Source organism: Equus asinus, chromosome 1 (genome assembly GCF_041296235.1).
Source record: "Equus asinus isolate D_3611 breed Donkey chromosome 1, EquAss-T2T_v2, whole genome shotgun sequence".
Classification (NCBI taxonomy): domain Eukaryota; kingdom Metazoa; phylum Chordata; class Mammalia; order Perissodactyla; family Equidae; genus Equus; species Equus asinus.
In genome coordinates, this window is record NC_091790.1 from 200147135 (window position 1) to 200163772 (window position 16638).

General features: G+C 39.5%; 1 protein-coding gene across 1 annotated transcript in view; it reads left to right on the forward strand.

Moving 5' to 3' along the window:
• CNTNAP2 (contactin associated protein 2) overlaps positions 1–16638 on the forward strand; it is a 1870188-nt gene that overhangs the window by 1468584 nt on the left and 384966 nt on the right. The gene's annotated exons all lie outside the window — the stretch shown is intronic.

Below are 16638 nucleotides of genomic sequence, written 5' to 3' on the forward strand. Positions count from 1 at the left end.
GAGGGTTCATCATCCTGGCAACCCAGACCGTTTGATTCTTTTTGTCCTACCACAGAGGATAGTTGAGCTATTTAGGAAGAGGAAATCCAGTGCATAAATTCAAGCGCAATTCATTTTTGTCGGACATTATGCTAAGTGCTAAGGATGCAATGACAAATAGAACATGCTCTTTGTCCTTAAGGAGCTCAAAACCTAAGTGGAGAAAAAAGCCACATGCAAATAGACAATGTAGTATAATTAGTGCTCTAATGAAGACATGCACAGGATACAACAAAACCAGTGGAGGAAAATTTAAGTCTAACCGAGAGAGCGGAGGGAGGAGTTAGGAAAGTCCTCACAGAGAGAGGGATGCTCGAAAGAGAAGTAGGAGTTTACCACACATACTCTTTCATATAAGATATTCTTGGAGGAGAAGCATGAATAAGTATTGTCAGTACAGTGGATCTGGAATGTGATGTGGAGAAAAGAGGAGAAACCACAGTAAGGCTAAGCGTGTAGCTTTTAGTCTTTTAAGGGGGTGTTAGGAGTTTAGATTTATCAGCAATGAGCCCTGTGAAGGTTGGCTTGATGTGGGAGGTGGGTGGAGAGGAAGAAGATGTCACAATAGTCCTTGACAGGCATCGAGGGCTTAAGGTAAACGATGACATGACCATGGAGAAGGGGGAATATATATGAGATATTTGGGAAGTGACCTCTACAGGACTTGATACTTATGACTATGCAAGAAGAAAGACAGAAGTCTAGGTAGGCTCCCCACAGGGCACCTAGACATGGAGGGGAAGTAAGGCCATATATCAAGCTAAGGAATAAAGCTTTGAGCAAGTAGACGATGAGTTCAGCTTTGAAAGTATTCAATTTGCGGCGTCAGCATAACGTCATGTCTAACCCCAGAGGGGCACCATTAGTGGGATTACTGATAAGAAACACGGATTTCAGAGAAATGTATTTGCATCTGAAACCATTTCCAAGAACATACCTGAGTTCAGATGACAGATGAGAACACTTATTGCAGACATACCGATTCTGCTTCACCCACAGACACAGCCCTCCAGCAAGCTTTCGATTGGGACATAATTTTCCAGTTGCTCAGGAACCCAGACACTGCTATGTCCTGTTCCCTTCTGGCTGAGTAGCAGCTAAAACGTCCTCACCTCGTGACTTCTGTAAAGTTTGTCTAATGTTCATAGTAGAAGCAAATTTTGAGCAAACTGAAAAGTGTAATGAATATGTTTATAATAAATAGCTATTAAAATGGTCTTCCCTATTTCGCACAAGAAAGAAAGCTTTTGGAGGTGTCTTATTGATCTTTGAATTCACCAGCACCCAGCAAAGGGCCAGCCATGTGGATGCTTTAAAAATGGCCTAGATTTGCCACCTTTGAGGGAGGCTTTTAACCAATTGGAAACTTTTATTGTCTGACAATAAAACAAATCTTGGGGCCAGCCCAATAGTGTAGTGGCTAAGTTCGCATGTTCTGCTTCAGTGGCCCAGGGTTCATGGGTTTGGATCCCGGACATGGACCTACCTATCCGTCATCGAGCCATGCTCTGGTGGCATCCCACATACAAGATAGAGGAAGATTGGCATGGATGTTAGCTCAGGGACAATCTTTCTCAAGCAAAAAGAGAAGGATTGGCAAGAGATGTTAGCTCAGGGCCAATCTTCCTCACCAAAAATCAATCAATCAGTCAATCTTGACTGGCTAATTTTGTGAGAATTAAATAGAATCTAGAATATAAAAAACATTCTGTAAATTGTATGGTATGAGATGCATAGCTGTTTGCGGTTCTTAATTATGTAACTCTCATTGCAATTCTTAATGATTCCAAATGAATCTGAAGAAATGAAAACCGACTGTGGAAAGTGGGTCCCTTCATGCTTTGAACTTGCTGTGCAGCAGATCTCAAGTCGAATTCCATAGCGTCACCTGGCAGTGTTATGGAACAGGCTTTACGGGAGAACCTTACAAATCAGGGGTCACCAAGAGAAGAGAAGGTACAGGTCCCAGCCCCATCATCCCTCTGAGAGAGATGCTGGAACCAGGCTGTCATGCTGAATGCATCGAGGATTTATGTCCCAAGGAACCCCTTGCTGCTTTTGCTCCCATAGGGCAAGAATGAGAGCAACTTTGTCGGTGGAAGAAAGTCAGACTCTGAGAGTACCAGATGAGCTGGGTGTAGGGGCCAGCTGTTTACGGGCATTGTCTGGGTGTCATATTCCCTCCAGGGGCAGGGAGGAAGCCACGCCCCCGTAGGAGGCTGACTTCAGACGCAGCCTCTCCACTAGGAGAAGGGGGAGTACTTCCCAGCTGGTTCATTGTCCAGGCAACCGGAGTGTGTGCTCCCATGTTCACTGGTATTCAATTCTTTTGGTCCTAGCACAAAGGAGAGCTGAGACTTTCATGAAAACAATAATTGATTACATATATCCAAGTGAAATTCACATATGTGAACCTGCACTCGTGGTGACGTAAAAGTAAAGATAGAGGTTCTACTGAATCTCTTGCTTTCAGACTCTGTGTCCACCTAAGAAAGCTACTTCTACTAATCTTACCGCAATCACAGCAATCATTTGATTAAAACGGCCTGAGACCAAATGGGTGCAGAGTTCTCCTGTGTCGTTTCCTCTGCCTGTGACCTAGTCAGGACATTTGACGTCTCTAAGTTTTCAGGTCAGCAGAATATGGATAGATAGTACTTCCTAATTCATGTAAAGATTTGGTAAAGTGCTGTCATAAATGATGTTTAAAATTACAGTAGGGTATATTATTTTTATTTTTTGCATGTTGAATGGACGTGCTAATTGTTAGCTAAAATCGTTACAATTTTCTTGGATTACAGATGCATAAAGTGGGGTCAAGGACAATTTTAATTACTTTCCAAAAATTATATTGGAAATGAGAAGCAGAGAGAAGAGTAAGACCCAAAATTTCCAGTCCAGTGTTTTTCTACAATATCATGATCAAGGAAGACTACTCACATTTTTTTATGTTTTTAATGATTTATGAATTTCATGTTTTAGCTAGCTATATGTAAGTTTTAAATTTAAAGCTTAAACAATAGACCACATGTTGTATGTGCTTTTTTTAAAGAACTCTAAAACTAAGATTGAGCATTTATTCTTATTTACTAGAGTAGAATACACAAAAATGGAGCCGGGATAAATGAGATTGTAGCTCAGAGCGTGATTGGGTCTCATAGCAAAGCAGCAATAGCCTGCGAGAAATATAACCAACTCAATAATTGTCTGATTATCTATGCTGGGAGAAGTTTTGCACAGTTATTTCTGAGATTGAATGTAATTTAACATTTATGATTTACTATTCACAGCAATAGTAAATATTCCCACCTACAGTGCCAGAATCCTAATTAAGCGAGCCTTGGTCTCAGCTAAGTACCCACCACTGGGTAATTCCTGGTTTCTTGCAGCCTGGCTCAATGAGCTAAATCATCGCTTCTGAAATTAGCAATTCCAAAATGGAATTGCCAGGGAAGGAATGCCATCCATTGCTTGAGTGCCCTTCTCTCGTACTTGTAGAATTTCTGCATAGTTGTGTCCTGGCCAAGATAAGCACATACTTCGGGGGATATAAGTGAGGTGAGCATCCATTAGCAGTCTTTGTGTTACAGTCAGTAAGCAGTTCCCACCTCAACGTTGGAAAGGCCAGTCAAATACTACCCGGCTATGCCCTATTCCGGTGACCTGAATGGACCTGGCTTGTCTGTAGGGCTTTCCTTCCTAGACCGGACATAATCCCTGACCAACATTTTTAGGCAGCAGAACCTCTTTAAGGTTTCAAAGCCAGAAACTCACACTTGATTGGGTTAGCTTACCACCCAGCAACTAATTGCTCGATATTTTGAAAAGTAATCATTATATATTTTTTCATTGTTTATAAACAATTTTATCTTATCTTCTTAATAACATTTTTCCATGAAACAGGTCCACTTTTACTCAAAGTGAAATATTTATTCTTTATTGTGCATTCTCATTTGTCATTTTGCTCAAATAGTAATAGTGAAATTTATTGAGCGTTAATTACATGCCACACGTTGTTCCGAGTGCTTAAATGTTCCAAGTTATTTAAACATTCCATTGACCCTATGATGAAGGTACTATTTCATCCTCATTTTACAGATGAGGAAATTAAGTCCCAGAGAGGTTAAGTTACTTCCCCAAGGTCACACAGCTATCAAGTGGTAGACCCAAGAGTCAAACCCAGGGCAGGCAAACTCGACTCCTGCTTAGATGTTACACAGTAAGGCATGAACTCAGTAAAAGTTTTAACATACACACTACATACAGTATGATTTCATTTTTTTCCAGTTTTTTTATTCTCATAGAATATACATAACAATTTACTATCTTACCCGTTTTTTGAGTGTACACTACCGTGGTATTAAGTATATTCGTTCTTTTGTGCATAACCAGGCTCTAGATCCAGAACTCTTCATCTTGCAAATCTGAAACTCTCTACCTATTAAACAAGAACTCCCATTCTTGCCTCCCCCAGCCCCTGGCAAGCACCATTCATTCCGTCTCGGTGAACTTGACCGCCCTAGCACCTCATAGAAATGCAGTCATGCAGTATTTGTCTTTTTGGGATTGGCTTATTTCACTCAGCATAATGTCCTTAAAGTTCTTCTGTGTTGTAGTATGTGTGTGTCAGAATCCCCTTCCTTTTTAAGGCTGCATAATATTCCACTGTACGTTTATGCCACATTTTGTTTATCCATTTATCCATCGATGAACACTTGGGTTGCTTCCATATTTTAGTGATGGTGACTAATGCTGCCAAGAACATGAAGATACAGTTTCATTTTTAATCTCTACTTTTACTCACCTCTGTGGTGTTCCTGATTTGGTTTTTTAAAAATCTCTTATTTTGATTTTATATTAAAAGTAATTTTATTATAAGTAACTTCAAATTATTTTCTAAATGTAACGTGATGTTGTGCCTAGCTCTGTTGCTTGCTAGCTCAGTGACCTTGAACAAGTTACCAAAGCTCTCTGTGGCTGTTTCCTTAGCACAAAATTGAAATAGTAATAATATCTACATTATATGGTAGATATAAAGTTTAGAAGAGAGGATACTCATAAGTGGGAAGGTACGTGCATATTTCACTGGGCAGTGCTCCACAAACATCTATTGTAATTGTCGTTACTATGTCCGGTAAGCCCACCTCAAACTACACACGCCCGTGTGCACACGTAGAGTTACCTTGTTGTTCCCCGAGCTGCAGCCTCATAGGGGTTCAAGAACACCTTCTCCCAGCCCTTCCACTCTGGCCTTATGCTGCCTGTCTTGAGATTCTTGCTCTGCCGCCAATGGCTGCCTCCATCTGTGACAATCCCTGATGCTCTTCTGGAGCGGAGAGGGCTCCTTAGTCATCCCCAGCACAGTGGAAACCATATTGTGTCTTTCAGTGAGACTCAGCTGAAGGCTTGGGGCTTAGAGAAATATGACACTGAGATAAACGTACAACTGCCACGTGAAATAGCCGCTCTTAGACACCACAGGCAGGGCTCTGATCCCCAAGTCCCTGCCTGGCTCACGGTGATCCTTCCCCTGATCTCAGCCCTGCTGTTACTAACAGTTTTCCTCAGGCAGCCCTGGGCATCGGAGTCTAAGCTGGAAGAAGTAAGTCCTTGCTTCCCATCCCAAGCCCTACCCCAGTTCCCAGAGGAGGAACTTTTGTTTCTCAGGTTGATTGAAAGTGCAAACATTAATTCCCTCTAGGAGAAAATTCTTAGTTGAAGCTACAAAGAGCTGTCTCTCGCTGTGGGCTGGAACAGCTCATCACAGTAGCCCTTTCTGGGTACTTGGGTTTGTTGGGTACATTTTCCCAAGTCTAGGCTTTAGTCTTAGATGACACCTCTGTGGGACAACAGTGTGACCCAATGTATACAGTGACAACATCAGTTTTATTTCATAATCTCTCCTCATGAGGGGAAGAGAAGTCAAGGAATTGCCTTTTAAGGGCAATTTGGAAATTGCTATCAAAACTTTAACACATATATTCTTTGACTGAATCCTTCATGGATGGCATTTACTCTCTTGAATGAGTACAAAGAAATATAAGTACTAAGATTTTATTTTCCATTTTTTTTGTAGCAGTTGAAACAAAATAAAACCAAACAGAAATGTCTATTAATAGTTTTAGATAATTATACTGTTATTAGGCTTTAAAGGAAGGAAATAGATATGTAAAAATTTGCATAGAAAGATGGCCAAGATGAAAATGCAAAAAGCAAATTGCAGAAGAGTATATATGATGCCAGTTTTTAAAGAAAAAAATGCATATAAAAAATTGCATGCAGATCCATAGCCCTTGTACTTGCATAGACAAGTTCTGAAAACCATAACGAGTAGTAGTTAACACAGTGCACTAAGGAGGTGGGGTCTTATGGAAGACTTGTCTTTATCCCATTCTACATCTTATTTACCCTTTGAATTCTTTGCCATGATTATATTTAACCTGTTGGATTAAAATTTTTAAAAGTAGTTTAAAAAACTAAAAAAGTAAGGACCCTCCCTCACAGGCATTCCTTTTTTTCATAAATCAACATTCAACTGTTCCCTTAAGAAAAAGCAGATAGAAGAATAATTTTCAACAACAACAAAAGAGCATCCCTGTTCTTGACTCTGCCAGCCCCAGTACTGGAATGAGTTTCTGGGAAAACTGGAGGATCTCTCTCATTTAACACCGTGAAACTGAGAACATTCATGGCCTTAGCCTATAGGCAAAATATATTTTTTCTCCTTGATCCGAATTCTGTGAAACTCATGTTTGTGCTTTTAATCCTTCTGGGATCCTGCTTGGAATAAGAATCCCTTTACACCCTAATACTCTGTGGCCTTATTCATGCATATTACAGGAATGTGATATTAGGAGGAGTTTTGACAACAATTATAAGTAACACTCTTCTGGTTGTAAACTGACCAGAACAATAGCTGATTTTCAAATAAATGTGTGTGTATGTATAAAACAAAATATAAAAATAGGTGGCTATTGGTATGTTTCCTTTTTAGATACATAAATGGAAATGCCCTTTTGATCTAATGAAGGCCATCTTCAATAACTTAAACTTTGTTTTTAAAAAAGAACGAAAAAAAGAGAGAAAAAGGAAACGCTTTATTTTAATCTTATTTAACCCCAAAACGTGTGTTTCAGCATCAGCGCAGGGCTAGAGCGGATTTCAGAAAGGTTCTACAGCCCATGCATTTTATTCCTCATCCTACTCTGCTCAAGTTTCCTGGCCAGCTTTCCTCTAGTGGAAAGTTGCATCTAAATAGGATATTCCTTGAAAGTCTAGCAGCTGAGATTGTTGAGAAGAGTAACTACTTTTCAATATGTGGGTCAGGGCTAAGAGCCGAAGGCAAGGCTTCTGCTCTTTCATTAGAAATTCACCTTGGGATATGAAATAGGAACTGTGAGCGAGGCTCATCCGGGCGAGCCCTGGACACTTCAAGACACAAGGTAGCCCTGTGCGTTAAAAGACCTATTGGCAGTGGGGGTGGGGAAATGGCTCTCGGAGCTTCCAGCAGAAGCATAAAAATGATATATTATCTTCTGTCTCAGGGATATTTTGGTGCCAACTTGCTTGGCACAGCATCGAATCCTCCTGTCACCTCATGGATTGTATCATGACAGAAAGGTAATTGGGCACCGGAGAAGATGTCAGCAAAGTGTCAATATGGTTTGACCACTGCCCCTAAATAATATTGATGACAGGAAAGGAAGAGAGATTAATCAGGTGTGAGCCTGTCAAATGTTCAGAGCGTGCTGTGGGTTCCCAAAATAGATACAGCCTACCAACAGAATGCTAAATGGACATGAACAGAGTGTATTATTTAGTCATCTTGAGAAAAACAGAACTAAGATCCATGAGAGCTTTATGAGACAGCACAGTTCGTTTTCCATCAGCATTTCTCTCCCCAACATGCTTTAAAAAGAGGGAGATCTATGATATTTTCTAGAAAAAAAATTGCATTCTCCCTAAAAAAATCAATCATGAAAAAAGGATCAAATTAAATGGCAAGTCATTAAATTTAAAGCAAATTGCTGATGAAGCAGTTTTGAGGCACATTATAATTGTGGATCATAGGGAAAACCACACATGATGCAGCCTATTTGTTTGTTTGTTTACTCCGTGTTCCACTGAAAGATCAAATCCGTTACACCTGAAACTTGTCATCACGCTTCCCTTCCATGCCAGCCACCTCCCCTGGGCCTGTCACAGACTCCTGATCCTCTGTTACTATGGCTTTTCTCTTAGATCGAAATCTAGGTTGTGAACAGTATTGCAACAACCTCCAAAAATAATTTTCAACCTTGGAGCTCCCTCCATCCTTCGACTTTATAACTGTGATTATCACTGACTGGCTTCATATAAATTAGAATCACCTAGGAAGCGTTAACAGTTACTGATCATCAGGCCCTGCCTCACACTAATTAAATCAAAATCTCTGGGCATTCCTGGATTTTGCAAACTCTTGAGGTTTCCAGTGTGTAGGCAGGGTTAAGAACCACTGATTTTGGTTTAAGTTGAGCTAAGTATAATAAAACAATAAATATATAAGAGTTGCTTAAACAAGATGAAAGCTTATTTCCCTTTTGTGTGAAAGGAGCCCATGCTCCTTCAGACAGCCTGTTCTGGCATTCTTAGGGTTTGACCACATCCTCAGGGTCCAGGCTTCTAGAGCTCCAGCAACCACGTTCAAATTCCAGAAGGTGGAGAAGGGGAAAAAGAAAGCATGACTCCTCCTTCTGAAAATGACTTTACATAACTCCCATTGACGTATCATTAGCTTGAAATTAGTTACATGACGACATCTAGCTGCAAAGATGGCTAGGTTTTGTAACCTTTAACTGAGTATGAATGTACCTCACTAAACATGAGGATTTTGTTACCAAAGAACAAAGGGGAAATAAGCCTTAAGAGGCAACTAACAGTTTCTGTCCCAGCTGTTAATTCTTCTGTTCCTGTGTGCTTCCTGTTCATATACCTTCCGGAGCTCCCTGTTAGCTCCCTGAATACCTATTCAATAACTATATGCAATTTGAATTAAATTTGTAGCATTTTTGAAATTTAGGTTTTTTTGTGTTTGTAAAATTTCTTTTTGTCGTGAACCATAAACACAGAGACACACACTTATACTTTAATCTTTAAATTTCAATTGACAAGCAGAGAAATGATTGGATAGTGAAGGCTTTATCCATTTTCTTATTTTCATCCTAACTAATGAATTAAAGAGGGATGATATGGGCATTATGGGATTTCCCATTGTAATAGCCCTGTTTTATGGCAGATGCCATTAGCCTACATTGCAGGCCATTCTTAATCTGGCCTTAATCTGTTATTTGCAGCCTGTTAAACTGCTCATGATCCAGGTAGCCTCAACTCCATTAGCAGTGAGATTTCATAGCTAGGACAATGCTGGAAAATAACATGCACTATTATTTTCTATTATTATTATTTGGGAGATATTTTGGTTGGATTACTGCATCACACAGAGACTATCCTGTTTCCCAATGGCTTTGGTGTAATAGTCAATTATAAAATAGATTTTTCTAGAGTTGTTTCTTTCATTCATTCATTTAACCAGTTAATTCAGTGAGCCTCCATTATGCACTTTGCTAGTACCAATGACAATAAAGGACAATGCCACCTCAGCTGCTTCTTAGCTGTATGACTTTGGCAAGTTACTTAACTTTTCTCACCTCAGTTTCCTCATCTATAAAATGAGAATGATAATATCATCTCCCTATAGAGTTTTGTGAAAATTCATATTTTTATGCAATGTTTGTTATTCTTTTCTCAGGCTTCTGAATTTCAGAAGCTTGTAAGCCTAATAAAGGGGGAGCAATGGGCCAAATAAACAAGCAATGAGGTGAGTTTATTCAACCAACATTTATTGAGTACCTACTATGCACAGAGAGAGTATAAATACGGGAGGGGAATTCCTTGATGAGAGTACAGGGTACCACTAAGACCCAGGCGTGGGACTTTAGATGCACATTTTTCAAATGAAAGAGAACTTGAAAACCCTTCTAGAGAAGGAAGACCTTCCAGAGAAAATTGTTAAGAATGATCCTGTCAAGTCCCAATTAGCCGCATACAAATTATCCCCATTGTAGACCATCCATAGTACATGTTTCTAATATAGAAAGCATTACAGTAATCACATCTAATCCTTGTTACACTTTAAATATGCACGTCAATACAAATTACAAATATTGAAAAAAGATGAAAAGGGAAATAAATCAAGAAATGTAGTGACGTAAAGAAAAACAGTGATATGAAACAACCAATTTTTCTTGTTAAGAGCAGCCTTCTCATATCTAAATGTGTGTATTGGTTTTGTGTTGGCTGTGCTCCAACCTGCTTGTAGTTTAAAGTCAACAGTGGGAGAAATCAGTCACTGACGCTAAAGTGCCAGCAGCCTTCTGAAGGGTCAGGCCAGGGCGTCTGCAGGGCCACAGCCCAAGCTTCCCTCCCCCTCCTTTTGAAGGACTCAGACAGCCTCTTGGACTGCCATAAAGATACCGATGGCTTTTCAGGGACTGCTCACTGTTGGAGGGAATTCTGGAGAGAATGTGATAATATGCAAATGACAGCTGGATTTTTCCCTAGTCATGGATTATTTTCCACAGTGGGTCCATCGTACCGTTTGTTTGCCCCACGATGCGTGGTCCAGGCCAACTGGTTCAGGCTGCAAAGTCTAGGAGCCACTCAAACTACCCACAGTATTTCCTGTGACTGCCCATCCATTCCAACTCTAGGAGCAATTCAGACCATGTTCATCTCTATTACCTCTCTCAAGACTGCATTCAGAAACAGAAAATAGGCTGAAGAGGCATGAGAGATGGTTATGAGTTGTTAGTAAAGAAGGGATGCAAAAATCAGCTTATTTGTTGTAATGTATTCCAAGCTCCACATGAGGCATCAGTGTGATGTGGCTACCAAAATACACAACAAAATGAAATACTCTTCATAATACCCTAGTCAAATGTCCAGATCTCAGGAGTCTACCGCAAGCATCAGTTAGACCACATCTGAAGTATTATATCCAATACTGAAAAACTAGAACATGGGAAATGACATCATGGAATTTGACAAGGATTCTATATAAGGAACAATCAAGGAAAAGAGAAAGGAGGAAAGGACAGTAGGTGAGAAGGCAAGCCATTGTTCAGTGCAAGAACCCCTTCCCTAGTGTTATGGGTTAAGTTGTGTCCCCTAAAGAGACATGTTGAAATCTTAACCCTGGCGCTTGTGAATGTGACCTTATTTAGACATAGGGTCTTTGCAAATGTCATCAAGTTAAGATGAGGTCATGAGGGTGGGCCCTAATCCACTATGACTGGTGTCCTTTTAAGAAGAAGAGAAGAGAGACAGAGACAGACACGTAGAGAAGAGAACACCATGTAAAGACTCACACACAAGGAGAACCCTGTAAGGACAGAGGCAGAGATTGGAGTGCTGTGTCTCCCAGACAAGGAATACCAGGATGGCCAGCAACGCCAGAAGCTAAGAGAAAGGCATGGCACGTACTCTTCCCAGACCCTTCGGAGAGAGCACAGCCCTGCAGACCTCTTGATCTTGGATTTCTGGCCTCTGGAACTGTGAGAAAATAAATTTCTGTTGTTTGCAGCCACCCAGTTTGTGGTAATTTTTTACAGCAGCCACAGGAAACAGACATCCAGAAAAGCTGGCTCCCAAGCCAGTGCACTTTCGTGTTGGACAGCTCTGGGCGTTTACTGAGGGCTTCCCAAACGCCAAGCACCACTCTGAGCACTTTGTCTGCATCATTCATGTAATCTTCACCACAACCCTCTAACGTGGGCACCATTTTTAGGTCAAGTTTATAAATAGGGAAACCAAGGCTTAATGAGGTCGATTAACTTGCCCAAGACCACACAATTAGTAAGTGGTGAATGCGATGAATGGAGGCAGTCTAATGCTGGAGCCCAAGATTTGAACCATTATGCTACACTTCTTGAGAGAACCGAGAGCTAGCGCAATGGGTCAGAGAGATAAAAATAGAAAGGAGCGATGTAGCAGAGAAAGCATCGAGGTGCTACAATGTCTCTTTGAGAAAGATGAAAGAAGTAAATGCAGCCTTAGACTGTCCGCCAGGGACCCTTGGCGGAGTATAGGAACTGAGCTGCATGTAAGAACAACAAATCAAGGTAGACGGAGAGTTGTTAACGCCTCTCAAATCAGAGAGAAACAGAACACAGGTGGAAATTGGGACCAATAAGGGAGATCCAAAAAAGTTTCTAGGAAGAATAGGCAAAGTAAATAAAAATGAACCATTCAATGCCAAACTATTAAACTAAGATACATAAAATCGAAAGGATGCTTTATTATCAATATGCCATTATTATTATTTTATTGAGTGTAAAAATATATATGTAATGCCTCTGTTTTCTCCAACAGTGCTTGAGCTCCTGCCATAGATCTTTTCTACAGCCACTAGCTGTGAGTAGTACGTATGTGGCTTCTCCCCAGTCTCCTAATCACTTTCTGAAAAAGACTGAGCTTCTTTTTCTGTCACCTGAGTGTTCCTGCACAAACCAGTCTTTACAGTTTTTGTCTGGATTTTCCTCCCATGTCCTCATATTCAGTGATCTGCTTGCCTACCATTCTTCTCTGTCATCGTGAAGAACATACGTCCATTCCCAGGAGCCCGTCGTCCCATGACCATGTGTCAGGGCTGTCGTGACTCCCAACCAGATCTGCTTTTTACAGCTAAGTTGTCCTTCTTTGCCAGTTACAGCCGTCACCTGGGGTCCCTGCAAACCCCAAGAGATGTCCCCAAAGCCTCCCATTAACTCCCAGCAGGTCTTGCTCTCTAGAGATGCAGCACAGTCTTACTCTACTGTGAATTTCCAGCTTTTTTTGCTTTTTGCTTTTTTACTGTAGGTCCCATCATTCATTGGCAAACTTTTGGAAAGAAAAGAAATTCTAAGAAGTTAATTGTGCAGATAAATACTTCACTTAATGCTATAAATAAGCCAATTTTATTTTTTCATAAACTTTATTTTTTAGCGCAGTTTTAGGTGCACAGCAAAATTGAATGGAAAGTACAAGAATTTCTTTATATTCCCTGCCCCAACGCTACACAGCCTCCCTTGCATCGACGTCCCCACCAGAGTGGTACATTTGTTACAATGATGGACCTACGCTGACACATCATTATCGCCAAAGTCCATAGTCTACATTAGGGTTCACTCTTAGTTTTGTGCATTCTATGAGTTTGGATAAATGTGTAATGACATGTATCCACCACCATAGTCTCACACAGAGAAGTTTCACCACCCCAAAAATCCTTTGTGCTCCCCCAGTTCATCCCTCTTTCCCCTCTAACCCCTGGCATCCACTGATCTTTTTATTGCCTCTGTAGTTTTGCCTTTTCAGAATGTCATATAGTTGGAATCATGTAGCATGTAGCCTTTTCAGATTGAGCAAATTTTACTTTAATGATGAAAAAAAGTTAAACGGTCTTTGGAAGTATTTAGAGATGGTGACATTGTGAAAACAAATATATTTCATTATCCTCAGCTTGAAATTTAAATCAGATGCATATGTTCTTTGAGCTGGTATATCTTCTTCAAATGAAATCCTAGTTGAGAGTCCAGTATGAACTGAGAGTAAAATGGAGCATCTTGGGGTGAAGGGAGAGAGTGGTTAAGAGCTCCACGAACGACACACATCCTACATGCGTCCTCAACAATGGACGTTAAAGACTTGTGTGAAACCTCCGGTGCTGCGTGAAGTACAGCATAAGAACTGCAGACTTCAGAGATTAGGACTTAAAACTTTAGTGAGTTCACAGTAGGAATACAACAAAAATGCCTTTTTCTTCCATAATAAAATGTGAAAAGCAGTCCATAAAATTGTCAGAGTTCATCTGATCTGTCTGATTTATGCTTGTTAATCACTTGTCATATTCTTCCTCAGGTTTGTTCAAGATCTGATATTTATAGACCAAAGATATTACTAATAGTCAAAATTCAGAGAAAATTAAAGTCGACAGCTTTTTACCTGTTGAATGCATCAAATCACTATGATCTTCATATAATTGCCTCCTTTCCAAATTAAAATTAAAGTTTGATTGATTGGTATACAGATTGTAGTCCATGAAAAATCTCTAATCTTTGTACCAACGTTTATCTTGTGGATATTTAGGATAAATGTCAAAAAATTAGAAAGAGGAAAAAAGGTCTTATAGGGGAAAACTGAGAACACCAGGGAAATCTACATGAAGAAAATAGTGTTTTTAAAATACTTTATAGATTCAAAATCAAATAATAAGACAATAGAGGTTTTGGCTCTTAAGACAGGTTGACATATTTACAAGTAGTTTTGATGATTTGGAGATGTCTGAAGAGTATATTTCCTCTCTAATTTGAATTATGTATAATACCGTAATTAATTACACAAAGTTGAATTACTGATAAATGCCAAAGAAACTAATTTAAATTGACATTCATCTCCAAAGTCAGCTCCTACATAATCACAGCAGTTTCAAGGTTTAATGTTTACTATAATAAGACAATAAAACAACTGTACATATTCTAAAGGGTAGAAGAAACTCCTTCAAAAATGAATATAATACTTATATATTATATTTAGTTTAGAAGGAAAATGGACAATGTTCTGTTCTCCCAAATAGCTATTGTCCTCTCCACTGGATCTTTCCCTCAATCGTATCCAACCTGGTGGGTGTCAGCAGCAATGTAGACTATACTGAGAAAGATTCTGAAGGTCTGGTTAGAATGGTGGAAATACTGTGGACATTGTAGATAAATAGCTAAAAAAGAAGTCTGAGATACTCTAAGTCTTAGAAAAGTGGAATAAAGATGATTTCAAATATTGTGGAATAAGTCAAACAGCTTCTAGGTTCAAAAGAATTGGGAGGCATAGGCTAGTAAATTGGCCCAATATCATTGTTCTTTCAAATAAATTTCTAAATCTAAGTCATTCCTTTGCACACATGCAATATCTTCAGAATTTCATGGAGTAAAATAAGCTGTATTTCACCAATAAACTTTGAAATGTTAAACTAAATGCAGAAAAGCTCTTTCTCGATTCAGAAATGACTACAGCTGCTGCCGGGGGAGTTTTCTCTTCAGCACAGCGTGTGCAGCCCCCCGGGGCAAGCTCTTGGCCATTGCACTATTTTCCTCTTAAGGAACTTCCTATACCTGTCAAATCAGTGGTTTTCCAGCCAGTGTGCCTATTTTGTATAATCTGCATTTATGCAGGAGGGTATTGTTCTAAATGGTTAACTTACGATTCTGTACATGGAGGGATTTGGGCATATAATTGAAAGAGTACTGAATTTTGCCACCAACTGGTCATGTGGCCTTTAAGCTGTTAGTCTTCCAGAGTTTTGTTTCTTCACCCTGTATAGTGGCACCTAGTTAGAACTCAGTTCTTCCTCTAAAGTATGAAATTAATTGGTGTGTTGCTTATTTCTGCGATTCTCTAAGGCACTTGGCCTTAGTTAGCAAAAGTTTCCCAGCTCTGAGGTTTCGAAATCACTCTATGATGGAAAGTCAACATGCCATGCGGTATTGAGCAGTAAGGGAATTAAACCATAAGAGTTACTTGGAAATGCAGAAGAGATCTGAAGTATCTAGGTCAAGGTTTTTTACCTAAGAGGGCAGAGGAAGTTACAGATATAATCTCCAGCTCTAGAGTCATGAACTTGGTTCTAAATAACCACATTACCACAAAATGGCAGAGATATATGTCTCGGAGTCTATGAACATAGCAGGTTCTTACAGGCAGTTTGTAAATGAAGCCCAGCAGATGATAAGCTGGCTTAACATCCTATTCACAATACGTGTGGTACCCTCCCCCAAACACGTAGATTTGTAATTTATCTAGTTCTATTGTTGTTGATTTACTAAAAGCCTTTTGTGCCTCCTCCTGTTGCATTTCAATTTGCAAGACAAATACAGACACATTTGGGATGACTTGATTTACTTAATGAATTTTGGAGCTGACTTTGGTAGAACATTTAGCTATGTCTTTGGCCATACAGTTTAGAAATTTCCCTGGCAATCTGATGCAGTTATTCTTTTCACTTAAATCTTTCTTTAAAAAATACTCAGGCTGAATTTAGTAGTCTGTATTTATTTGCATCAGCTCACAATCGGATTTTATGCCACCTTTTGGTCAACTGCGAGTTGAAATTGTATAAGTGAAACAATTTACCAGATTATGTTAAATCAGGGCTGAGAGAGAATATATTTTGAAGTATGGTTCAAGGTTAGTGATTAAATTGTGTCCTTCTATATTTTTAGCTACTTTTTGAACTATTATAAATATCCAGTGAATTTATTTATGCTCTTACCCTTTTGTTCTAGTCATATAATTTGCGATTAAAACCAAAACTTCATGTTAGAATAATATTATTTTTCATCTAATATGTTAGAAAAAAATCTTAGTTTACCTCTTTTGTTCTAAATTCTTTAAAAAAGGATCTGTACATTTGCCCTCTCCACTTCATTATTTTTCTCCTCGTTGTAAATGTTTGTCTGGAAGTCACGTATGCGCTGTAGCACACAGGACGTCAGACTATTAGAACAGATGTAACATTGCACTTGCTGTAAACCC